At 42.4% G+C, this 27,390-nt stretch overlaps 1 protein-coding gene across 2 annotated transcripts in view; it reads left to right on the forward strand.

Annotated features, from left to right (window-relative positions):
* The first annotated feature begins 3,314 nt into the window (after positions 1-3,314).
* The window catches only part of Arhgap32 (Rho GTPase activating protein 32), a 230,203-nt gene continuing 206,127 nt past the window's right edge, over positions 3,315-27,390 (forward strand). For both annotated transcript variants that reach the window (XM_076924591.1, XM_076924592.1), the window contains exon 1: positions 3,315-3,472. The gene's annotated coding sequence lies outside the window, so the exon portion shown is untranslated. The remainder of the gene's footprint in view (positions 3,473-27,390) is intronic.

Here is a 27,390-nt window from a genome sequence, read left to right on the forward strand (position 1 = left end):
AAAGGACTTGAATGATTCAAAAGCAAACACACAGACAGGTGCAGCTGGTGTCATGGTTTAAAAAAGAAAGAAAAACTCTTTGTGGGAGAAAAGTTATGGGCGAGAAGATGAAAAATTTATCATTTCAAGTGTACCCAGATTTGTCAAACCCCAGTGAAGAGGACTCCATAATTCCTTAAAATGTCTCCCAAGGGCTAGGAGAAATGCTTCAGTTAGCAAATCTTTTTGTTTATTTTTCAAGACCGGTGTTCTTTGTGTATCCCTGGCTGTCCTGGAACTCCATCTATAGACCAGACTGGCTTCGAACTCAGAGATCTTTTGGCCTCTGCCTCCCAAGGGCTGTGATTATAAAGGCATAGGCCACCACTGACTGCCCAGCTGATGGCTAATGTTTAATAACACCACCACCACCACCACCAACAACAACAACAACCAAACTTCCTTTGTTGCTCTCCCTCTTTTAGAATGGGAATGTAATATGGAGCCTGTCTCTTGGTCAGAAAAATAAATACACAAGGGGCAATGTCAATTGTCAGTTCGGGAAAGTTCTCTGTTAAGCTTGGCCCGTTCTTTACTTGCTTGTCTCAAGCCAGCTGTTGGGTATTCAGTTTTGTGATTCAAATAAGCTCCTTTTTCTCTCTTGCTCAATTCCCTGGCTCTCTCTACGACTCAAGGTTAGGTAAGTGTTTCAGTCATCTGTGAGGCTGTTATTTGGCTGGCTTACTTGTCTGCACTGTGACTCTGCTTCTCAGCCCCTAGAGGACTGCAATGCAACAGATCTGAGATGCAGGGAGGGAGCCCAGATGCCACCTCCTGGAAGATGACAGTGCCAAGGTTGAGAGAGGAGGCAGCCCTAAGGCATCCAACAATTTGGGGCAGGGGTATACATTCCTCTTTCCTTGTAAACATTGAAGCAAGTCACGTGTAGAAAACAAATTCTATCATTTAGCTTTGTTTTATAGTTGGATAGACCTTTTTTTTTCTTCTTATTTTTAGGGAATATTCCAATTTTTGTGATTTAGTCACTGAGGATATTATGAAGACAGGGGTAATTGATTATAAATATCTAGAACACGAAGGTCAGAATTGCCTGGTGATCAATGCCTCCGGTTAATATGCAGGTTTAACAATAAGTGAGTACTGACACAGAGGACATTGGGATGATTCTTTCCAGGGGTAGGAAGAGTGCCTCACAATAAAGGAGAATCAGAATCCTTGAACCTGCCTATACCTCTCAGGTGTTTGAAAAACACCTGGAGTCTATTCTTTCTTTGAACTAGATAAAATACAAATAGAATTATAGTTACCAAAACATTTAAGAGGATTTAAAGATATATATATATATATATATATATATATATCCTGACTCCTTTATATATCACTCAAGCCTAACGCTAAATATAACCATCGAACATTCAGTATTTCAGAGTTTTATGTAAAACTTTAGGATGTGAAGGCTTTCTGAGTGGAATGCAGATAGACTCCGGAGGATCTGAGCTGAGAGTAGCCAATATACCATGCCCTTGGACAAAAGTGGCCTCCCGTGGTGACCCAGTTTCCTTCCACTCCTGACTGCCTAGGGTATCACAGGATAGTCACATTTCATGCCCACCAAATCCCCAGACCAACACAAGTTACTGGATTCATTCTTATGCCTCTGGTAGACATTGCTCACCGTGACTAAAAGGAGCAGTTTGGATTTGGTAAAAAAGAAAGAATTTTCAATTTCAGAAGGTTTTCAGAGTTCCTCGTTTACCTTCTCTTCATGAAGACCCTTAAGACCCAAGCGCTTGTGCCTCTTCCAGCACGGGGCTGAAGTGCATCTACCAAACGCGGCTTCTTGATGTTTCCCATCCTAGTCTGTGTCTGTGCCGTTCTCATTCCATTGCTTTCCTGGTGCTATGCTAGAAAATATGTAGGATATTTACCCCAAATAAACGTTGGTTCTTCTGACACTGTGAGGAAAATGGAATTACTGTACATGTTCATTACTGTACACTCTCTAATTTCTCTCCAGGATGTGGTGAAATCCTGTTTCGTGTGTGCCCTTGAAATTCAGCTAATTGCGGTCAAGGCCATGTTTTACATTCAATGACTCCCACTGAAATGACTAAATGCTGAGTGGACCCAATCACTGCAGTAACATTACATGATGCAGTATTTAGCATTAATAGGCTTGAACATAAAAGCAAGTTACGTAGGTTAACTGCACCCCTTGCCCCTAACATTTAGATATGGAACGAGTCAGAAGGACTAAAAGGTATATAGATAAAAAGGGGGGAAGAGGGGGTGGTGGTAGTTATGGTGGAGGAAAATCAGACTATCCAGCTATCTTCCCTGCATTCTGTCATTCTGATGGTCGTTGCAGGTGGAAGTGCTGTACAGCCTTTGGAGGCGGAACAAAAGAACCAGGGAAAGAATCAAGGGCAAAGGCATCCAGTCAGGGGGTTCCTAGGGAGTCCCTCCGATGCCTCCGGATCTGTCGTCTTACCACGCGCCTTCAAGTTCCCTACTCTTTCACCCTTTCTTGCCCTTCTTCTCCTCAGCTATACCACTTTCAATTTGCTGGTCCAGAACTCGGGATGAAGAAGCTAACTGAGGGAACTTTCAGGCACCCTACCCCTCAATTCCAAAATATAAGCGGCGGGAGTAGATTCCAGCCTTAAGTCAGGCAGAGGGCACAGGCGGAGGATCTCCTGCCTCGCGGCAACGCCCCCTCCCCTCCCGAGTGCAGGGACAGGATTCTGGGGTCAGCAAGGGGAGGAGAGAAGCCTCCGCCGTAGTCTCGGACGATGCCTTTTCCTGCGGCGGCTCTGGAATCTTTGCACTCCAGCAGGACGCACAGGCTGAGGAGCACTGCCAAAGTGCAAGCCCCGGGGCGGCCACTCGGCTCCCCGCTTCCTCTCCAAGCGGCCCCCAGCCGCGCCCCCCGCCGTGCACATGCTTTCCCCGGACAACAGCAGGCGAGGCCTCGATGCGCGCGAGGCGGCCGTGCGCGCGCTCCTTGCGCCCTCCTCGCGCGTGCTCGTGCCCGCGGCCGCGGCGGCGCGCCTCTTCTCCCGCTGCGGGCGTCGCGGGTGCAGAGGAGGCGGAGCGCTGGAGGCGGAGGCCGAGCGGGCGCGGATCAGCGGGGCGGGGGCGACCCGAGGCGTGCGGGCGAAGGGGTTCTGCGGCGCGCGGCGGCGGCCCGGGGGTCGTGGCGGCCGCGGGAGGGGAGCGCGCCGCGCGCCTGAGGTGCCGACCCAAGGCCGCGGCCCGCAGCCGGCGCCCCCGCGCCTGACGGGGCGGCGAGGCGGGATGAGGCGCTGGCGCGGGGGGCGCCCGGCCGAGCCCCCGCGGCGGCCCTGGGCGGCCCGGCGCTAGGCGCGGCGGCGGCGAACGAGGACGGCGGGCCCAGCCCGCGGAGGGCAGACACGGAGCGGAGAGCGGCGCGAAGCGACGCCGCGGCAGCGCGGCGGGGCCGCGGGGCTCGGTAAGGCGCGGGCGGGCGGGCAGGCGGGCTGGCTGGCCGGGGGCGCCGCTGACGTGGGCCGCGGGGCGGGCAGGGCTGCGGGGCCTCCTAGCTTGGCCGGCACCGGTGCTTCGGGACGTGCACGTTGGGATCCGATGCTCTTGGGGGCATCTCCGGTCTCTCCCGCCTCCCTGGGCGCCGGAGCTGCGTGCCGCCACCTCTCGCTCGCATCCCTCGGCGAACCGGGCGTTCCGACGGCCTCCGGGCCTGCTGCGGCGCTTCCCGCCCGAGGCCGAGGCCGGCAACTGCGCGCCTCCACGGGGACCCAGCTAGTCTCGGAGGAATCCTGGCGCGCGTGGGGGCAGCGGAGCCAGCGGTCTCCACTCCCTGGGACTCCAGTGGAGTTTCTCCTCTTACCCTAATTGGTTGAAGTTGCTGCTACAGTTGGACGTTAGTGGTGACTTAGTGCCTCTCTTTCCCCCTTGACTTCCCCCCGTCATCCCCCGAGTACTGCGTTTCCCATTTTGTTGACTAGAGTAAATATTTATGTTAAAGGTTTCGTGCCTGGCAGAGAGGACACTGTAGGGAGAAAATCAGACCTGATTTCTTAGCCTTAGTCTGGACCCTTTAGGTCCTCACCTGCAGCCGAGGCATAGAGAACGTGGCTGGGAGGAGGAGGAGGCCCATCTCAGGATGCTTGGGATGGTCTCATAGTTATCCTGTAGGAAATAGAATTGGGATAATTATAATCTTGAACGTATGCAGAATTACAGTCAAGCTGTAAACTGCTCGAGGCACTGCATGATGCTACATGGATAGCTGGGCCGTGGTACTGTTGTCAGCATCCCTTTTAATTTTCCATTCTTTCAGAGTTTTATTTGGCGCAGATTGAGACCTTTTAAGTGCGTCTGAATGGGCAGAACTTTTCTGATACATTGGTTGCTTTTGTAAACACTGCCATTATTTGTGTGTTTCTATTGGAAGAAGAAAAGGCAATCGGTGCCTGTAGTAACTGGCTCTTGGAGTCCACAGACTGCTAGTTTGATTCAGTGACTGGATTTGTGGGAATATATTTGAGTAATGATGTTTGTGGTTCGTGAATTCATTTTTTTCATTGTTGAATGAATTGAAGTCTAAGTCAGAATCCACATTTGTTCCTTGGCCTCGAGTGGGAAGGCTTTAGAAGCAGCAGTTGCCACAGCCCATCCTCAGAGTTCAACCTTCCTGCTGAATATTCTTGTTCATGGGGTTGTTTGTGAAGATGAAGGATGATGATGTGATTTCCATTAGCAGTGATGTCTAGAGTCTGATTCATCCTAAAGATAGATATAGTGAAGCCGCTTCTCAGGACCAGAAGCGAGGTTGGAACTGCTTAAGCCAGTTAATCTGTTCTTACGGTGCTCTGAGTAGCAGTCTCTGGAATAAAGCAGCACTTTGGACAGAGGCTTGTCCAGCTGTAGCTTTGGTGGCAGCCCAGATTGCTTATGATCCTGCCCATGGAGATGGGGGCAGGGTGACACAGTTGGGGGCGTGGGGGGGGGGACACAAAAGACGTATGTGGGACAGAGAGGAAGTGTTAGTTGAAGAACCTTGGTCAGTTATATAACAGTTTTGTTTCCGAGGGAAAGGCTAAGAACCAGCAAGGCAGGCTCAGCTGTCATTAGAGCCTTTGATGTCGGGTTGAATTCCAGTAGTAGTTATGTTTCTTTTATTTCCTTTTCCCAACCCCACATTATTTTTCAATCACCAGAAGCTTAGCCACAGTTGGGCCGAGACTTTAATGGCAGTGCATTCATTTCTACTTTTTTCTAATTCGTTGTTTCTTTTGCTTTTATACTGAAGATGTTTTTATTGTTGCCTTTCCCTCTTTGGATGACTTTTTTCTTCATTTCTTAGGACAGGGTCTTGGGGATTCTAGCTTGGCGTCAAAGTTGATTCGAAGCTGTAGAGGACCATCGAATTCTGATTCTCCTGTTTCCATTTCCCGATTACATTGTATATCACTAGACCGCATTTATATGGTGCTTTGTGCATGCTAGGCCAGTACTGTACCAACTGAACTGCATCTCCATTGGATGGTTTTCCATCAGAATATTCTCTTTCTAAACTGACTGGGCATATTATCTGTGTAGTATATATAGACTCACTGTTGCCTATAGATGAATTTAATAAATGTCAGGGACTAGCAGATGTTTTCTTCGTAAGACTGAAGCAAAAGAAAATGACTAAACATAGCATCTTTAAAGGCTAAGACTAGCATCCATGAGAATTTTAAGGGTTTAACCAATGAACATGTAATCTGGTATCCATGGAAGCAGTCAAGAGGCAAGTGGACTTGAAGATAGGCCATAGTTCTGTTACTCAGTTACTGTTCTGGTTACTTTTCTGTTGCTGTGATAAAACGTGAATCAAAACAGACATGGAGAGGAAAGGGCCTATTCCAGCTTACACTTATAGTCTGTAACTGAGGGAAGCCAGGGCAGGAACACTGAAGCAGGGCCTGAAGAAGATAGTGGAAGTCTTCTACTTCTCTATTCTGTCTCTCTCTCTCTGCCTTTCTCAGCCTCTACTATACCCTCTTAACTCCCCTCCCCATGCTGTGAATAAACTCCATTCTATACTTCTTTCTTATAACCAACCCAGGACTACATACCCAGTGGTATGGCATTGGTGTGAGTCATTACTTAGGAAAATGGCCTCACAGACATGCACTTTGATAGAGGCAGTCCCTCTTGCCAGGTGATTTTATGTCAAGTTGGCAAAATGAAACTGATCAGCACAGTAGCATCCTGCCTTCCTGGGGCACAATTGTCATTTCAGATTTTTTTTTTTTGTTTTTGTTTTTGTTTTTCGAGACAGGGTTTCTCTGTATAGCCTTGGCTGTCCTGGAACTCACTCGGTAGACCATGCTGGCCTTGAACTCAGAAATCCGCCTGCCTCTGCCTCCCAAGTGCTGGGATTAAAGGCGTGCGCCACCACTGCCCAGCACCAGAATTTTTTTTTTTTTTTAATTTATAAAATATGTGTGGGAAAGCTTATATTGTCTTTTTTATATAGTTGTGAAGGGTCAGGTGATAGAAAGCTTATGGCAATGCTTTGTAAAACCTGTTATGAGGAAGGAAGTACTGTTAATACATACAAACAGTGTTACATACAGTCCTTTCTCACCTGGTAAGTAGTCTTGGCACAGTGTTGTATTAATCTGGCTTTTCTTGTTGTACAAGGAATTGAACCCAGGGATCCGTGCAGGCTAGGCAAATGAGTGCTCTATCTTTGAGTTCCATCCCTAGCCCTTGGCGAATATTTTAAAGTGATTTAAAAAATATACATAAAGAATAGGAAGTATTAAATTTGTTCTAGTTCTAAGCTCTTCTGATAAGAAATTTTGAGGAGTGTCCCATGCAAAACTAGCTTTGGACTTTTGAGAATGTTTAGTTATTCTCAGAAAGTGAGTTGAGTCTTTGGGTTTCTTTAGAGTATTTGAAGTATTCAAGTTTTTTTTTTTTTTTTTTTTTTTCAAGTAAGAGTATGTAAGTCATAAGGATATTTTATAGGATTAGATATGTAAGGTAGTATGTTTGCCTAGGAGTTGAAAGCCCAGGGTTTGGTTCCTAGCACTCTTAAGAAACCAAGTTTGTGTTTGTCTGTGTTTATGTATGTCTATGTTTATGTAAGGTGTGTACGTGTCAGCCTAGGTATCATTCCATAGGGGCTGTCCGTCACATTTCTTGAGACAGGGTCTCTAATTGTCCTCCTAGAATTTACTATTGACTAGACTGACAAGTCAGTGAGTCCCAGGGATTTTTTTTTTTTAATGTGTATTCTGGAGATATGAACATGGGTCCTCGTGCTTGCATGGAAAGTACTTTATCGACTGAGTCATCCCTCCAGCCTCTCTGCCTCATTTAGGTTGGGATTGGTACAATGCGGGCTACAGGCTGAATGACTCATGAGCTAAGAAAGGGGGACTTGCTGACCAAGGAGTGGCTCTGTTGTGGGAAATTTAAAAAATTATTGGGAGCTGGGGCTCTCACTTAGTGGTTCAATTATAGAGGACTTAGCTTGTGTAAGACCCTGGGATTGATCCTCAGTATTATCAAAATAAGCTTTACTGAGATATAGTGACATTCATTTATTTTATGTGCTGTTGGTGGCGGTTTTGGCATTCATTAGTAGAGCTGATTATTTCTGGAGGCAGTGAGTCCCGCAAACTCTAAAATCTTTATTATCTAATCCTTTGCAGAGAAAGTTTGTCAACCCCTGATTTAGGACTTGACAGTTTTTTTTTCCTTTTTTTTTTTCTGTAATTAGCTCAAGTGTTGTTTTCTGTCACAGCCTCATGAAGTTCTAACTTGTGGATAAGCACTAAATTTTACTTTGGAGCCAGATATACCTGTATCTAAATGTTCATTATGATATTTCAAACATTTGGTCCTGCATGAGGTCATATCTTGGTGATTTGGGTGCCTCCATTGTAACTAGGAAATGGTATAGTTATTATCTATCTACCTTAGGAAGTTGTCATGAGGATTAAATGAGTGATGCTTGTCAAGTCTTGACACAATATTGACTAAACAGTAACTACTAAGTAAGCGAACATGATAGCTGTAAATTCTAGTCTGAAATGCTGTCATAGTTTTGAGCACAGATTTTAGAGTATTTTTCTTCTTGAGTATTAATGCTACATGGAATTTTTTAGAGTTTTCTCTTGTACTGAAACTGTTAGTTTAGTTAGGAGCTAACAATGAGTAATTTGAAATATGTCCTATATATTCGAATACATATTTATTAAATATAAATATATATCAGATAATTAAGAGTAAAGGGGAAAATGTATCTGTTTTTCAGAGGCTCTGCTTCTTGATAATTTCCTAGCAGTATGCACAGGCTTGCAAGGTGAACTTAAACACCACTTCTATTTTAGTACTGCCTTTTTTTTTTTTTTTTTTTTTTTAGAAAGATGTGTGAGAAAGACCTGTTTTAATTAGGCCAGGGAAGATAACTGTCCCTGTGTGGACTCTGTAATCTACTTCTTAGGATTCGCAGCAACATCTTTGTAACATTCTCTTTGGAGTTAAAATAATAAAAGTCATTATTATTATTTTATTGTTTAGAGACTTCGATATTAAACTGTTTTCTTAAGTATTTGGCTTATTTTACTGTTCAGAAATAGGATGTGCATTGAAATGCTGATTTGTTTAGGGTTAATCCCAATGGAAGAATGAGCAAACAGAAAAAGACCATTGTTCTGAGAGAATTAAACAAAACAGAATTGGGGTCACTGTGGTTCTTGCAGTCCTGCAAATTTTGTGGTTGCCTGGCTTTGTATGATTTTTAATTGAAGTGAGATGAACCAGGGGGAGGTAGAAGAAGTGATAAGTTCCCACTCTGCCCTCGGTAGAACAGTGGGTTGGAGGTGGAGTGGTTTCCCATAGTGGGGCAGTACTCCGTATCTGCAAGAGTGGTAGAGAACAGTTACTGCACTTGAGAAATAGCAAAGCCTACTGTGAGGTGACTTTCTCTCTTCAGGTGAAAACCCAGCAAAACCAGAGATTTCTTAACCTGGCAGATGAAGAAATATTCCCCAAGGGACTAAAGTAGTAGGCTCTGATAAAATAATTTCAGTTTCACAGTATACCTGGTCAAAAGCTCTTCCTTGGTATTTAAAGATACTCACTGTAGGATATGCAAAATAAAGTCAGAAATAGGGTGTTTGGTTTAGTTTCTCACACGAAAGGCATGAACTAGTATATTCAGACTGAATGGAAAATTGTATTTTCAGAAATAAGTCATTTTTTTTTTGTCTATGGCCATCCTATGGCCATTTCTTCTGTTCTTAAAGTTTTATTTTTCATTTTTATTTAGTTGTGTGTGAATGCCATATTTGTGGATGCCCCAGAGGTCAGAAGAGGGCATTGCATTCCCTGTAGCTGGAGATATAGGTGGTTATAATCCACCTGGTGGGGGTACTGGGAACTGTTAACTTGGGTTCTCTTGAGGAGCAATGTGAACTCTTAACGGCTAGGGTATCTTCAGCCCGTTAGCTTTGTTTAAATGTTGTATCCCATTAATCTTGGTTCTTTAGAGGTAGTATACACTGAAAACAAAGGTACATTACTGCCACTGGAAAATGCTAGACTAGATTCAGGCTGTCTGTAAGCACAGGCTGGGAGAAACTCTGAAGTACATATTCCATTCATTTGTCTTGAAACAGTAAGATCTTTATTTTTTGTAGCCAAGCCTTTATCCTGGGCAGGTCATCTGACTGCACCCTGCTCCTCTTTTCATTTCAAACAAAGGACTCTTCTGATGAGCCTTTACGTGGTTTTAAAGAATATGTTATGTAAATTCAATAATCACCCTGAGTATTAAACACTGACCCTCCCTCCCCCTAAAAAAGCTACTTTTATAGGGAAAGCAGTTTTGAGCCTGAACCTTGAAGACCTAGGTGTTTATTTTGACTCTGCTTTAAGCAGTCTGTGACCTTGAGTCCATGGTTTGTCTCTCTCAGATTCATTTTCCTCAGATACAAAATGAGAGGTCAGATTGGAGATCTCTGAGGTCCTATTTGATCCAAAATTCTCCTCTTCTTCTTCCTCCTCCACCTCCTCCTCCTCCTCCTCCTCCTCCTCCTCCTCCTCCTCCTCCTCCTCCTCCTCCTCCTCCTCCTCCTCCTCCTTCTCCTCCTCCTTCTCTCCCTTCCCCAGTCGGTGGTGTGTGTGTGTGTAGCCAAGGATCGAGCTATGCTCCTGGTTCCTGTGTGTCAACATTTTTTGATTAAGTGGGGACTTTTATTTTGCACTTGCCCAATCCCTGTTGACCTCTCTGAAGGGAGCCTGATAGGACTCAGTATCTTGCTGTTGTCTGTGGTCCTTCACGATTAGTTGTGGTCTTCACCCCAGAACGAGGGGAACCAAATCTCACTTATCAGTAGCCATCATCAAATACTTCTACAGATCTTGTATGATGAGACTGCAGTGGACAATAGGTAAGAAAGAAGGAGTCTTGGAGTCCCTGTCCCAGGGAGCTGTGTTAGTTAGGGGTATTTAAAACACGAGAAGAAGACAATGGGATGAGACTGCCTTATTGAACATGTGTAGCATGAACTGTATAATGTATAACTCCCTCAAATTGTGAACTTTGGTTACTTTATCCTTGGCTGAGAAGTAGCAGCTCTCAAAGAGTCTCTCAGTACTTAGTTAGAACTGCTCAGTCTAGGCCATATTAGATGAAAGGCCCAAGTTACAGATTTTTAAAAATGTTGTTTACTTAGTTTTTCTTGTGTATGGTATTTGTGACCACATGTGAGCATGCAGGGGCCAGAGGGGGACTTAGGGTATTTCCCACCATTATTTTCTGCCTTATTTCTTTGAAACAGGTTCTTTCACTGGCCCTGATTGTCATTTTGGCTAGAGTGGCTAGCCAGGAAATTTGGAAGCTCTGCTCATCTTTATTCCCTACAGTTGGCATGCGTCCATGGCTGTTGGGGATTTGAACTCAGGACAAGTGCACTTACCTATGGAGTTATCTCCCTTGCCCAGAAACTACCTATTTTACTCATTTTAATTTACTAGAAGTACACTAAAGGGGCAGCCTTTCTTCTGAGAAGGCAGGCATGTGAGCAGTGATGAGAGACCAAAGTGACCCTGTTTCTGACAGAGTTGAATCCACAGATCTCCTCCTCTCTGCTCTCATCTGCAGTTCTGTGTGTCTTAGGCATACAAGGTTATGTTACTGGCAAGTCTGTAACTAATTGTTTTCTAGATGCCGTTCCTTCAGCCTCCCTCAGGTTTTATCTTGACATGTGTCTGCCCAGCTAGTGACTACGTTTCCTAGCTTCTTTCTGATAGCAAGGCATGGACATATGACTCAGTTCCGACTAAATGGATGTGCCAAGGAGTGGAGTGTGTGAGATCTAGGTCACGGCCTTAGAGAGGAAGCAAACTGCCTTCCACTTCCTCCTCTTCTGTTTTGTGGATGAGGATGTAGCATGTTCACACAGTGTTGGGACGTACTACTCAACCTCATAGTTGAGGGCTTTGCTTTTGAGGGTAGTGGGTGAATAAGATAGGTCCCTGATCATTTTTTGCAGAGGAGCCATGTCCTTGCTCAGGACTATTCATGTTCTTGAGGTGGATAGTGAGAGAGGAATAATATTTGTCTTTCCAGTCACTGTTACCTTAACTGAACAAATCACCTGCTTCAAACCACCTTTGCTTTTACTTTTACCTCAGCCTACCTTCTGCTGCCCAAACGCTTTGTCCTTTTTGCAGCAGAAATGTTTGAAGAATTTACATTTGTTGTTTCTCCTTTTCTAATTGTTTCTCTTTAGCTTGATCCATTTGGTGCTCTCATTCTACCCTTCCACTGATAATGTTTTTTGTCTTAAAAATAAATTTTAGTCTGGGGATGTGGTCAGTTGGTAAAGTGCTCGCCCAGTATACATAAAGCTCTTGGGTTAGATCCCTAGTGCCAAACAAACTCGGTGTAGTGACACTTATCTCTGATCCCAGCATTCATGACGTGGAGGCAGGAGGATTTGGAGGTAGAGGTAATCCTTAGCTTCATAGAAGGCTGGTACATATGAGATCTTTAATTTTCACACACACACACACACACACACACACACACACACACACACACACACGCACGCGTGCACGCGTGCACGTGTGTCAGGTTTGGTAGCACATTTATACAATTCCAGTGCTTGGTAAGCAGACGCAGGAGGATCAGGAGTTCAAGGCCAACCTCTGCTACATAGTCAGTTTATAGCTAACCTGGAAGAAATACTGTTTTTGTTTGTTTGTCTGTTTGTTTTTGTTTTCCCAGATAAGGTGGCATACATCTATAGTCCTAGTATCCAGAAAACAGAGACATGTTTGTCACAAGTTTGAGCCCTGCTTGGTCTAATGATTTCCAGGCCAACCAGGGCTACAAAGGAAGATGATGTTTCAACAAAACAAAACAAAAAAAGGATTTTTATTCATTTGTTTGTTTTTCAGTTCTGAGGATAGAAGCCAGACCACATATACAACAGACAATAACTCATCTACCACAGGACCACTTCCCCAAGCCCTGAAATTAGTTTCTTGCCAGTTCAGTGCCTGTACCTTGTTGACATTTCTCTTTGGCTACTGTCTAGGAACCACATTTTGATTTTCTATACCTTTTTCTGTTATCTTATTCCTGCTTGAAAATTTGGAATATCCCTGGCTCTCAGGTGACTCACCCATTTTTTATGATTTAGAGGTCACTTGAGTCCCATTTCTGGTCCCTCCTTCCTTGTTTTAGGGTTTCTCTTACTATAAAGAGACATCATGACTCTGGCAAGTGACAACTCTTATAAAGGATAACATAAATTGGGGCTGATGTACAGATTCAGAGGTTTAGTTTATTATTGTCATGGTGGGAGGCTTGGGGTGTACAGTCAGACATGGAGAAGGAGCAGAGAGTTCTACATCTGGATCAGCAGGCAGCGGGAAAAGAGAGTGACACTGGCCCTGGCTTGAACATTTGAAACCTCAGAGCCCATTCCTAGTGACTCGCTTCTCCAAGGCCACACCCACTCCAACAAGGCCACACCCTCTAATAGTGTCACTCCCTATGAGCCTGTGGGGACCATTTTCATTTGACCCCACTACACCTCTTGAATGTAAAAATCATAGTTTTTGGTAGATACCTCTGAGGACAGCATGGACGAAACAAGATTGTGGGTTCCTTTCTTTTCTTCTTCCTCTCCTTTCATGTCTTCTCTGTCTTCTAAGTGGCATCATCATCCGTGGGCCACATCATCCACTGTGAAGACAAAAACCCCTAGAGTCACCGTTGACTTTTTCTCTTTATCGAACATTAAGGCTTGCCAGGCTTAACCCTCATGGTACAGCCTGGTTCAGACTCCATCTTAATTTTCTTTCACTGTTAACAATGTCGGCCAAGCTACTCTCCCTCTTGGAAACCTGCCCAAGATTTCTCTACCCCTGCTCCAGACTCTGTTCTTTCCCTTAACATTCCTTATCACAGGGACCAAAGTAATGATAAGTGTTTGTCACATCTTAACATTCTCCTATTAAATAACTCCAGTATGCTTAGTACAGAAGGCAAACCATAAACTTTTAACACAGAAGCAAAACCTTTAGCTTGACCTGTGTAAGTGGTTCTCTATCAGGGAAGCTTTTGCCCATAGAGGACATTAAATAGTGTTTAGGGACAGATTGGGAATTGCTTCTGGCACCTAGTGGACCGAGGTCTGGATCTGCTAAGCATCTTACAGAATACTGAACAATTTCATCAATATTGTATTGTATAGTCCAGCATGTCTGTAGCACATCGTCTGATCCCCAGTTTTTTCCTTTCTTGTCTTTGTTATTATATTGTACTCATAATTATTTCCTCCCTTCTTTTTAAAAGACTATTTAGTTTGTCAATTTATCAGTCAGTCTATTTAGTGAAGTTGGGGATAGAGTGCATGGATTATACATGGTAGGCAAGCACTGTGCCACTGAGCAATATAGACACATTTTTAGGTCCATAGCAAAATGGAGTACGTGGTTAGAAATGTCCTATAAAAATTTCCCTACTCCCCCATCTCACAGCTCCATTAACTGACGGCTCCAGTGTGGTTTATTTATTACAGTTGGTGAACCTATACCAACACATTATCCAAAAAAAAAAAAAAGGTTTATTCTTGGTGTACAAATGGTAATGGAAGATGTGTTCACCATTGTACTGTACAGAACAGTATCACTGCTATAAAAGTCCTCTGTATGTGCATGTTTCTCTGCATATCTGTTTCTCTCTAATAGCTGCATGTCTCTTTACTGTTTTCATAGTTTTGCCTTCTTCAAGAGTGTCTTATAGTTAGAATCATGTATTGTGTAGTCTCACCCTTTTTCTCTTTGTCTATGTGTGTGCTCATGTGTTACATCTGATTTATGCTCATGTATGTGTGCATGGGTTTGTGTGCCTGTGCACATGTGCACATGGCAGAGGAGAGTATTGGCTGTCTTGTTCTGTAATTCTCTACCTTATTCTCTTGAGGCCGAGCCTCACTGAATGTGGAGGTAAGCTGCCAGCCAAGAAGCTTCAACAGTGTTCCGTGCCTCCCACAGTACCGAGGTTATAGGCTTCTGAGTGGCCATGCCCAATAGTTATTTATTTATTGAAATATATGGGTCCTGGGATGCAAACTCAGGTCCTTCCACTTGTGTAGTCAGTGCTCCTAACCATTGGACCCTCTCTCCAGCTCTAACACACCCTCTTACTGGGTTCTTTTACTTAGTAATGCATTTAAGGTCCTTACATGTATTTTTGTGGCTTGCTAGCTCATTTCTTTTTAGCAATGAATAATACTCTGTAGTTTGGCTGCACCACAATTTATTTATGCATTCCTTTGCTAAAGGATAGTTTGGTTGTTTCCAAGTTTTGGCAATTGTGAATAAAGCTGCTATAAACACCCATGAGCAGGTTTTATGTAGATCTATTTTCAAATCTTTTTTTGGGCAGTGCCACAGAGCACAGTTGTCAGGATCATCTGGTAAGACACAGTCTAATTGCCTTTATAAATGGCCATGCTATCTTACATTTCCACTAGCAGTGAATGAGGGTCCCTATTGTATTTCTGTGTCACCATTTGGTGGTGTCACCTTAACTGATTTTCACTGTTTTAATAGGTATGCAAGGGACGATACTCGTTTTTTTTCCTAAAGAAAACACATATACTTTCTTAGGTATTGCCGGGCGGTGGTGGCGCACGCCTTTAGTCCCAGCACTTGGGAGGCAGAGGCAGGTGGATTTCTGAGTTCGAGGCCAGCCTGGTCTACAGAGTGAGTTCCAGGACAGCCAGGGCTACACAGAGAAACCCTGTCTCGGAAGAAAAACAAAACAAAACAACAAACAAACAAACAAAAAAACTTTCTTAGGTATGTGTGCTTTGATCAAAATGTACTGTTTTTTAAGGGATAGGACCACAGGGCCCTAGGTTCAGTGCACAGGACTAAAGAAAAAAGGTGCATCCCTCCCTTTTCTCCCCAGATCTGCAGTCTGTCTTCTTCTCCACCAGAGAGGCCATCGTGGTTACCTGTGTACTCACCACCACCATCTCCTGGGCTTCCATTTCTTCTCTTTTTACCTTTTTCACTTTATTTTTATTTGATTATGGATTTAGTTTGTAGCCATATTTTCTATAAACTTCTCAAAGAACAAGTGTTTATTTTTTGTTGTGAGAGGTTAGAATTTAAAACAGACCTTTTCTCTGTAGCCCAGGCTAGCCTGGAGCTCTTGACTTAGCCCAGGTTAATCTTGTGATTCTCTTGTCCTCCTCTCAAGTACAGGTATGAGCCATTATACCTGGTTTTGGGCTTCCTCATCAGTGTGTGTGTGTGTGTGTGTGTGTGTGTGTGTGTGTGTGAATGTGCACATGGAGGCCGTAGGTCTATGATTGATATCTTTTCTGCCACTCCCCACCATATTTGTTGAGACAGATTTTTTTTTTTTAACTGAACTTGGAGCTCACATAGAAGGGCTAGCCAGTGAGCCCCTAGAATTTACCTGCTATGGCTCCTGGTGTTGAAATATTAGATGCACACTGTCATGCCTAGCTTTTAAAGTAGGCTTTGAGGTTTCAAACTCAGTTCTTTGTGTCTACATAGCAGGTACTTTACCTACCAAGCCATTTCTCCAGCTCACCAGACCAAATCTTTTTATTTATAAAAAAAGAATTCATTTATTTTTATATTTTTATTTATGTGTATGTTTTATCTGCCTGTTTGTATATGCACTGCATGTGTCCTTGGTGTACTCAGAGAGCAGAAGAGGGCATGAGATTCCCTGGAACTAGAGTAAAGAATGTTTGTGAGCTACCATTTGAGTGCTAGGAGTCAAAGCTGGGTCTTCTCGATGAACAACAGGTGTTCATAATTGGTGAACTATCTCCCCAGTACCCTCCGCCCCAATCTTTTAAAAAAGTTAAAAACTTTAAGAAAACCGAACATGTTTATTCAGTTACATTAGAACACAGCTCTTTAGCTGTCCGGTGGAAGATGGTTGTTCCTTTTCTCTTTTTAGTAGCCCTTTTCCATTTTTAGGTTAAGTGTATTTTTTTTCTTCAGTTATCCTTGTATACCAGCATTTTAAAACCTGCTTCTAGGTGCATACCTAACATCTGGGGAAGTCCTCTTGGTAAAAGACCAAAATCTGAAGTTACAAGTCAAGCTAACAGAGAAAGGAGTCCCATTGCTTGCCTTACAGTGACTTGGATCAGGGTTAGAGAGTTCAGAGTGCTGAGTTGTGCTTGAGAGCATGGTGAAGTAGAGGGGACTAGCCTCTGACCTGACACTCTCTCTTCTCTAGCCTCGGGTGCCAGGGACATGGATACAATGTGAGCAAACTACAGACCAAACTCATGCTGCAGCACTTTCATCAGTCCTTGACCTGGAGCTGTACACACTGGTACCCTTGAGAGAACCAACTCAGGGGTCATGTCTGGGCAGACCCTGGAACTGCAGGTGTGCAGTTGTGGGGTCCTAGTCAAGGGAAGGCATGTAGGTTGGATATGGACACATCCTGTAGATACTAAGAACTGCTGACCTCATAGGACTCTAGCCCTAGGAAGGGCTGATCCATTTCTTGTTGTTGTTTTTCTGGAGAGGGTTTCTCTGTGTACCCATGGCTGTTTAGGAGTTCTGTCTGAAGACCAGGCTGGCCTGCAACTCAGAGGCCTGTCTGTCTCTGCCTCCTGAGGCCTAGGATGGCAGTCCTTGTTGATTAGGTCCAGGGTGGTGCTGATCTGTCTTTGTCAGACTGTGTGGATTTAGTCTTGTTTGCTGTGGTATTTACCGGGAAGTTCCCCGCAGTTGGACCTGGTGCCTTACTTAAGAATGTTCTAACGGGTGAGCCAAGCAATGTGCCGAGAGTACACAGATGGACTAGAAATACTGCTTCCCCAGTCCTCAGAGGGGACTGTCGGGGCAGAGGAATGAGAACTAGGTTGATCATATTTGGACTCCAGTGGTGTGACCTATTTACCCCAGGGTGCCTGTGCCAGTACTGTCATTTCTCTTATGGATCACAAGGTGAGAAAGGCTGGGAAACCTCACTTTAGGCTGATAGGTGACTGTACAAGTCTCATAGTACCAGGTATTTTATGTACAACCTTAAAGGCATTTTAAATGGATCCTTTTTTTTTTTTTTTGTGACACCTGACTATGTTAGAGCTGTCAGAGTAGATTCCCCCCCCCCCTTCTCCTTATTAATCAGGAAGTAAATCCAGGTTAAATGACTTGTCTGGCAATGAATTCTCACTCAAGTAGGCCAGCTGAAACTAGAACTTCATTCCTTTACTCTTTTTTTGGAATATTCTTTCTACTAACCCAAATCATGTTTCTTACCCCTTTTCCTTTTTCTTTCTTTGCCCCCAGATCACCTCCACCAGATTTTTCTGCTCTTCCTCCTCCTCCCACCCCCTCCGCTCCCCCTCTCTTCATCTCTTCCCCTCTCCTTTTTTGGTTAGAACATTGCTATCCTATTTTTTTTTTTTTCCTTGTTTTGAGACAGGTTTACTCTGACTGTCCCAGTCCATCCGCTCTGTAGACTGTAGACCAGGCTGTCCTCAAACTAGGCTTGCAGAACCACTGCTGGGCCCTAATTTTCATGATATAGTCTCTTTATTTTTGACCTGAATATAAAGCATATAATAAATGAGATTTTGTTTTAAAATATTTAATTTTATGAAATTTGACAGTTGATCTAGCATCTTGAAACTTGATTCTATATGTTAGCTATATTTATTGCTTTCCTTCTTAGGTTGGTATTATTTTTGGTTATTACAGTAATATTTGTCTTAGTTAGGGTTTTACTGCTGTGAACAGACACCATGACCAAGGTAACTCTTATAAGGGACAACATTTAACTGGGGCTAGTTTTACAGGTTCAGAGGATCAGTCCATTATCATCAAGGCGGGAGCATGGCAGTGTCCAGGCAGGCATGGTGCTGAAGAAGGAGCTGAGAGTTCTACATTTTGATCTGAAGGCCACTAAGAGAAGACAGTTTTCAGGCAGCTAGGAGGAGGGTCTCAAAGCCCACCTCCACAGTGACACACTTCTTCCAACAAAGCCACACCTCCTAATAGTGTCACTCCCTGGGCTAAGCATATTTAAACACCTGAGTCTTTGGGGGCCAAATCTATTCAAACCACTACATGGTCATTCTAAAGTATTTATAAAAGATTAAAGTACATTAAGATTTCATAAACTAGTTATAAAGTGCTGACACTTAAATGTAAATTTATTTATTTTTTATTGAGTGCATGCTTCTATTAATCCTTACAATTAATAACCACTCACATAGCTACAATGGAAAAAGTTCTGGATCCACTTTAAGAGCCAGTGTCTTAGGGACCTCAGTTGGGTGGGGGAGGAGAGACTCAGTTAAAATGACCATGGGTCTGGAGAGAAGGCTACGTGTGTAAAGACACTTGTTGCCAAGGCTGATCGACTTGGGTTCCATCAATGGAACCCGTAGGTGGAAGAAGAGAACCAACCCCTGAAAGCTAACCACTGGCCTCTGTGCGAGTGTGGACCGTACAGTTTAGCTTCTGGTCATAAACATGCTGTGTTTGCTCTTCCGGGGACCACCATTTCACTGGAACCTTGCTCTGGGCAGCCCAGACCTTAAAACAATCTTGGTGCTGGCTTCATTCAGAAACATGGTCACTTACTCTGCTTTGCTCTGCTAGGGAGAGAATAGATTGAGAATACAGGTCTGGGCCAGCAACTTGAAATGTTGGTTTTCCTCCTGCAAACCATTTTCCTATTTTGCAAAACATGTGATTTATAAGTACTGAATTTGGCCTGGGAAAGAATCTTTTCCAGATTTCTTTTTCTATTTTGAGTAATTAATTCTCTAATACACTCAAGAGCAGAAGAAACTTCCCTGCTTATCTGTAAAAGACTTATCTGGAAAGAAATGTTGGTCGTGACAAAGTTCAGAAACTCTGCTCAGAATTTTGAATAGTCAGCACATCTCCGCCTCCGCTCACCTCCCCTTTTATTTCTGGATCAGGGTGATAGGTGATCTACTGTTAGGAGCTTACACCTTCTTATGATGCTAGGGATCAAACCCAGGATCTTTCTTGTATGCTAGGCAAGCAAGTACTCTACCATTGAACTACACTTTTAGTTAAAGAATCAGAGATTTAATGTTACAGGCTTTGTAAGTGGGGGAATGTTAGGCCTTTTATGTTTTAATGCTTATTTTTATAAGTTTTAAAACAAAAAATTGACCTAGAGGTCATGTACATGCTGGTCTTTGTAGATTGACATGGTAATCTATAAGAACAGATTTAAGGGAATAGTGATTTGTAACCACAGGCTTTTCCATCCTGTCTTTATTCCCCAAAATAATGACTCTGAGACTTCTTACATGTGAGTAAATGCCTAGGCCAATAGCTTTGGCTTGTTTTTGCCAGCTCATAACTCAGTTATCTCATTTCAGCTAGTCTAAGTCAATGCCACATGGTTAGTTACCTCTCCCCAGGTTCATGTGTCTGTCCATCAGCGCTAGGGGCAAATCCCATGCACTTGACCATTTCCCAGAACCACTTCCCCCCTTGCCAGATGTCCCACCTTCTAATCCTGCCTTAGTTCATTGGCCAATCAGTATCATATTCACAGGTGATGCTTCCATTCAGCATTCAGTACCAGAGAGTCTCCTTATGGTAATTCATCAATTTCTCTCTCTCTCTCTCTCTCTCTCTCTCTCTCTCTCTCACACACACACACACACACACTATTTTATTTTGATTGCACTTATCATTATTCTCATCTCTCTCCCAATCCCTCTGGATCCCTTCTTTTCAACAAGTCTTCCATATACTTTAATGTCTTCATTTTTTTTTATACAACCGAGTTTAATTAAGTTGCTTGCATAAACATGGGTCAGGGGTTATTAACTGGCACAGGCAACTTACCAGTGGGTATGCTACTGATAAAAAAAGACTCCCCTGACTCCCACTCCAAGCAGGTGTTAGCTGCCAGTAGCTCCTCAGCTAGGCACGCGGCCTCGTGTGTCCCTTCCATACCCATGCTAGAATGAGGATAGGTTATATCTTGCCGGTCATGTGACTGCAAAGTAGCCACAGTTGTGAGCTCATGCATACAGTAGCCATGCCGTGTACACAGGACAACATTCATAGCACTCCTCATCTTTTGCTCCTCTTCTGCAACATTTCCTGAGCCTTGGCGAGTGGGGGAGGGGATGGTCATATAGATATGGGTTTGGGACTGAGCATTCAGGTGTCACTTAGCACTCTGGCTAGTTACGTCTCTTCAGTAACTACTGCCCTATTAGAAGAGTCGCTTCTCTGATCAAAACCGAGAACAGCAGGAATCTATAGGTATGCACATAATGTTTAGAAGATAGTTGACCACGTGCCCATTTAGCAAAACCGCAGTAGTAGGTTTCCGTTAGGTCTTATGACCTCCCCAGCTTTTGACCAGGTTTACATGAACAGGCACGATTTCTCTGCTATGGAGCAGGCTTCAAATCCAATTAGAAACTGATTGACTATCCCTATAGCAATCATGCCACTGCTATACCAGTAGGTATATCTTGCCTGTCGGGTTGGTATTATGGCATACGGTGTCCACACCTGGGTACAGCCATTGGTGACTTTTTTTTACTCCAGAGTCCTGCATAACAGCTTTTAGCACATGAGAACTAGCTAGCACATGGTTGTCCAGTGTACACATTGTTTTCAGCTGGATTTCTCTGTATGCTGGAAATCTGCTGTGTGGTGTGTTCACAATAGGCTTTTACCATCTGTCTTTAGTGACTAACCAGGAGTGAAGGCAAGAGTTTGTATTGTTTTAGGGTTTCTAGGGAGCTTCTCTAACCAACAGTTCTTAAAGAGGTACTTTGTAGGTTGCAGTGGTTCAACTTTAAATTTTTTTTAAAAAATTATTTTGCCTGTACATATTTCTGTATACCACAAGTTTGCCTGGTTCCTGCAGAGGCCAGGCAAGGGCATTGGATCTCTGGAACTGGAGTTACAGTTGAGAGCTGCCATATAGGTGCTGAGAATCTAATCCAGGTCCTTGAAGAGCTGCTGGTGCTCTTAACTGTAGAACCATCTCTCCAGCCTCCAGTCAAGAATTTTAATAGGAGTTTTCTTTTTTCTGCTGTTTGTGAGTTGAAGGCATGGCCAGAGCATCCCAGTTGTTTTCAGTGCCTTCTGCAGGCCTGGCATTGTGGCCCCTTACACAGATACCCACCTCTACCTCCTTAAATTTCAATGTCATTGGGTCAGTTTAAGTAGTCAAGAGCCGCCATAATTACCTAGGTGCACACTCCCTTTAGTAAGCTCTCTAGTTTCCAAGAGAATCCTTTAAAAGATACTCACCATGATTCGAGATTCCATTTTATTAAATGAGAAATTAACAGCTGCTTTAGTTACCAGTACTCTTGTTATTGGTAACATTTAATTACTATCGACAGACTAGGAACCCTGTCCAGCCCCTCTTAGGTGTTACCTGGTTTAATCCTCACAAGTGCCCTGTGAAGTACTTAGCACAGTGTTTGTGGTAAGATGTGCACACTGCAAAATGTGCTTCCTATCCAGCTTGTGGAGGCTCACAGTGTAGTAGTGGTTAAGTACGGTCCTGGTGTAGCACAGCTGAGCTCTGGCTGTTTTCTTCTTACTTTCCTTGAGTTTATTTACAAACAAGATGTCTGTAACTGTGAAAAAGACTTCTCTACAGCACTTGTAGTAGTATATTAATTGCCTACTAAAAAATCTAGAATATTTAAGATTGTATTATCAATATCCTGGAAGTCATTTAATGAAATATTTAAAGCCAATATTGCTTTGATTAAGAGAACCAGTTCTTAGCTGTTTGCTCTGAGTAGGAAGCGATTTTCATGTATTTATTTGTTTAACAGTGTTTCCTGAAAACTGTCTGATAAGTTTTTTCTAGTTGCTGAGCCTGGGTGAGAGTTGGAGGGAAACTCACGTTGCTGCTGCTTTTTTTTTTTTTTTTTTTTTTTTTTGTTTTGTTTTATTGGCTTTATTTCTTTCAGCATTTCTGTGTAAACAAAATGAGGACCAGGTTTCTTTCTGTGGAAAAGCAATTTCTTGTAACTGGAGCTTTGCTCTGGTAGGGCAGCCTCCTCAAAGGTAGGAAGGGAAGTCTGAGATGGAGTAGAATTTCAGAAACTCCATCATACTTTTAGCCTCTTGAGTGACACAAAAACATTGGGATATTTTTATTGTGGTATGACTGTGGATTGTAGTAGGAGCGGAAAACACATGTGATTAAGCAACTTTATAAAAGTGACAGTGGTTTACAGGTACTCATCTATGCCCGCACCATGCAGACGGACAGACAGACAGACAGACACACACACACACACACGTTCACAAACACACAGTGACACATAGACATATACACACAGACACACACACACACACATATACACACAGACACACACACACACGTTCACACACAGCGACACATAGACATATACACATACATACACAGACATATACTCACACAGAGACACGTTCACAAACACACACACATTCACAAACACACGACACAGACATACACAGACATACACACACATATACACACAGACGTATACATACACACACACACACACACACACACACACACACACACACACACACACAGAGTTTCTCTCTAGCCCTGGATGTCCTGGAAGTCTCTCTGAAGATGGCCTGGAACTCAGATTTCTGCCTATTTCTGCCACAAGTGTTGGTATTAAAGGCGAATGCTGCCAGGCCTGGCTCTTGATTACTGAATTTTATGCCATAAAGTCTTGCATGACTTTTCCTTTTTACTTTAGTTTCTAAAAAGTTCCTAAACAGTTTTAGCATAATCCAGAGGCACAGTAGATTGAATTTCAGCAGTATTGCTGTGGCCTTTGCAGTGTGATCTCTGTGTCCCAGTTTAGAGCTTCCGGCTGTACTTCTCTTCACTTTACATTCATTAAAATAAAAAATATATAGAAGATTGGGATCATTTTCTCAGTGGACTGCAGTGTTTCCCACACTGCTAGTGTTTCAAACAGTACTTCCACCTTGCAGAAGCGCTTGCGTCGGTTAGGAGGCGTGGAAAGTTTTCTGTGGCTGAAATGGGCCTAACTTTGTGCTTGCAAAGCTCTTTCACCCGTCAGTGCCTCAGCTTAGGTCTTCGGTGTTTCTGCAGAAGTTTGCAGTCTGGCTGCAAAGAATATGTACTTCAAAGATGCTCAGGTAGCCTTTTCTTTGATTAATCACTGCCTAATTTTTGGGAGTAATTTTTAATTAATTCTCCAGCTATAATAAAGTAACATAGATGTTGGATTTTTTTTATTAGCATGTGAAAGTAGTAGGAATTTACTTTTAAAAAGTGCTGAAAAATATGCATTTTAGTCAAGTAAGCATTTCTTACTAAAATATTATAAAGAAAGACAACATTACTTTTATTCTAAATTTATCAGTTATAAAAGCTGATTTTTAAAAAGACTTATCTATTGTAAAATAAACATAGTAACTTTAATATTTTTTTCTTTCTGAAAAATTTTTCTTTCGAGTCAGAGTCTTACTATGTAATTATGTAGCTCTGGCTGTCCTGAAACTCACTGTGTGTACCTGGCTAGTCTTGAATTCGCAGAGGACTGCCTGCCTCTGCCTCACCTGTGCTGGGATTAAAGGTGCATCATTACACTCAGCTAACTTTAAGATTTCTTATATAGCTACACTCATTATTACATTCTAAGAAAAAAATAACTTTAAGATTTATATCTCACAATATAAAGGTCCATAATACATTTCTTTAGTTTTTGTTATGTATAATTTAAATAAATATAATATGGATAAAAAACTTAGATAAATGAAGCTAACAAAAGCTGTCAAAACAGTACTGTAAGAAACATGATAATTATAAGAAATCATAAAGCCATTTGTGTGCATGATTGTGTTTGACTAGAATTATTACTACTTTATGCCCAGGTAAATAACTGACTTCATTTCACAAAAGGGGCTTGATAGCTTAGAGTTGCAGTGTTCTTGCTTATGCAGGTTTCAGATGCAGCCCAGGCTGCAGTTGTTGTAGGCCATTTTATTGAAGGGACGGGGACAACAGTTTGTTTGTAACAGCCATGGAACTGAGTACAAAGAAGCCAGTGACCTCTGGTCTTCTGTGGTGGTGCATATGAAGGAGGGATTGTTTGAGGACGAGAAAAGCTGCCAGTAGACTTGGGATAGTCTTTCTCCTTGTTTTCTGCAGAATTCTTGAATGACCCTACTCCAGAAAAACATAAAAAGTCAGTCTCATTAGAAGAAATTACTAATGGTCTCAGAAGAATCTTGGGCCTAGACAGCAAAATAAAGTTAGATATTCATATTCCAAAGTGATAATCTTATTTATTTATTTTTTTTTGGTTTTTACATTGTCTCTCCCTGAAAAATGGCAACATTAATTTTTGCTGCTTTATACGCTCAGAAGGATGGTGCATGCCTGTGGCTTCATCCTCAGCAGTTCTTGGTATGTTCCCGTTTAAAGCTGTCTTCCAGCGCCAGCGATCCAGAAGCCCTGAATCTGGGTCACACTAATTCCTTGGCAGTTTTCTTTTCTTTTCTCTTTCTTTCTTTCTTTCTTTCTTTCTTTCTTTCTTTCTTTCTTTCTTTCTTTCTTTCTTTTTTAAACATTGAACATTATTCTGAGGCTAAAACCTATAAATATTTGTCAGGTGAGTGAACTGCTAACAGCAGCTCCAGTATTTATTTTGTTTCCCCCTTTTTCTTCTAAAGTTATTAATAACAATCTGGCAACATTTCTCTATGCAAGGATAGGGTAAATGCAGTAATATGCCTTTTTTTCGGATGCCATATCAAATGTGGATCTGCAAGTGACAGCAGCCCAGCCTTTGGTACACTGCTCGTGGTTGTAAACTGGAACAGTTTAGACCTGGTTTTGATTTATGCCATTTATAGCTGTCTTTCCCATGATTAATAAAAAGAGATGCTTGTATTTGAAATTAACGCCCTCATTTATCATAGATACTGCATGTTTTTTGATGTAGTTTCTCCTCCATTAATGATGTATCTGTATATGTATTTTAATATACTTTTAGGTAGTTTTCTTTATAACCAGTAGTGGGTTCCAGGCCTTAATGTACAGGTTAGGATATGGTGCAGAAATCTGGTATCATATTGCATAAGTGGAGTCTTGGGATTGATTCTGACATCATTAGCTTTGTCTTAGATAAGACATGATAAAGGGCAAGGGGGGAAAGCTAGTATGGTAGTTACGGTAATATAGTGATTAACATTCCAGTGTTTTATTGTATATCTCAATCAAAAGTTTAACATAAAAATTGAACTAGTTGATATTTAGAGAATTTTATCCATCATACTCATGAAAAACCATTTGGCAATTTAGCCTTAATTATTGATTTATTAGCTATCATGAAATAAAGTCTTAAAATTCTTTATGTCCCCTTTAAAGGCCTGAGACGAAGTGGCCTTCAGGAGTCAGTTATCTGAGACCCTTCCTCAGGAGTTAGAGGGAGGGGCTGAGGGCTGAGGAGGAAAGCGTGGGAATGAGGAGCTGAGAGAGGAGGATAAGCAAGGGTGTAAATAAGGTCCACACAGCTGCAGACTGAGCCCTAACCTCCGTCCAGAGGTGATGGATGAGAGACTGAACTTAAGGGTAGGATCTTCAGGCGTCAAGTGGTTTTATTATCTGGTAGAGGACACCATTCTTAAATGGCTATAGATTAAAACAAAATGAAACAAAAAAACTTAACATATTTGGGGTAATTTGTAGATCTTTACTTGATTATTATTTTTGATTTATTTAAATTAAATTGAGTCTCATGATATGCATGTTTGGGTTTTAATGTGATAGCTGCTTAAGAGACAACAAGTAAACCATAGTACAGAATAGAGAATACATGCGACAGAATGCCATAAATGACTGAATAATATCAAATGAGTTGAACATTCAACTCTTCCCTTCCTCGAGTCTGTGAGTGAATCTATGGCTAGGCAAATTCTGTGTGATTAAGCTCCACCCAATCCTTTGAATACTCGCTAATATGATCCATTCGTCAGATTCTTGCCCAGCATGTACAAAGCTCAGAATTTGAAAGACAAATGAACATGAAATGTGTTAAATTACCATTGTAGACAAAAATAGTAATTTTGAGTTATCTCTTTAATTAAAATGGATGTATTATGTAAGGGGAAGATACAGAAGAGTACTGAAATGTTTACGAAACACTGGCTAATTGTAGAGTTATTTGCGCGTTATGCTTGAAGGAAAAGTTTGTGTCTTGATATCTACGTATCAGGAGACAGTGCCACATGGTAGCAGGTCCTCTGTACTGCAGTACTACAGTGCAGCATTCATTGATCCAACCAACTCTGGGTGTGAGCTTCTTGAAAGAAAAAAATGCTTTGTGCTGAACAAGTACAGACTTTTTCTTGTCAACATTCCCTAAACAATATAGTCTTACAACTATTTACATAGTTTATTTTACCTTTTAAGACAGTGTCTCTTTATGTAACCCTGGCTACGTAGACCAGGCTAGCCTGGAACTCACAGAGATCATCCTGCCTCTGTTTCCCGAGTGCTGTGAATAAAGGCACGCACAACTGTGCCCAGTGACTAATTACATATTATTATCTATATCATACTGGGACATCTGAAATAGTCTACATAAGATTTAAGTGTCCAGAAAGTTGAGCAAAATATTACCCATTTTATATAAGAATTTGTGCACACATATATTTTGGAATCATGGGAGCCAATCCCTTCTGCATATTGAGGGACAGCTATATTTAGTTTTATGAAATGGACAATGATAAATTAATATGGATAAGGGTAGTAAATCTTGGGTCAGAAAAGTTCAGATTGAAAACTTAGTGTTTATTTTT

This window comes from Arvicanthis niloticus, chromosome 26 (genome assembly GCF_011762505.2).
Source record: "Arvicanthis niloticus isolate mArvNil1 chromosome 26, mArvNil1.pat.X, whole genome shotgun sequence".
NCBI classification, from domain to species: Eukaryota; Metazoa; Chordata; class Mammalia; order Rodentia; family Muridae; genus Arvicanthis; species Arvicanthis niloticus.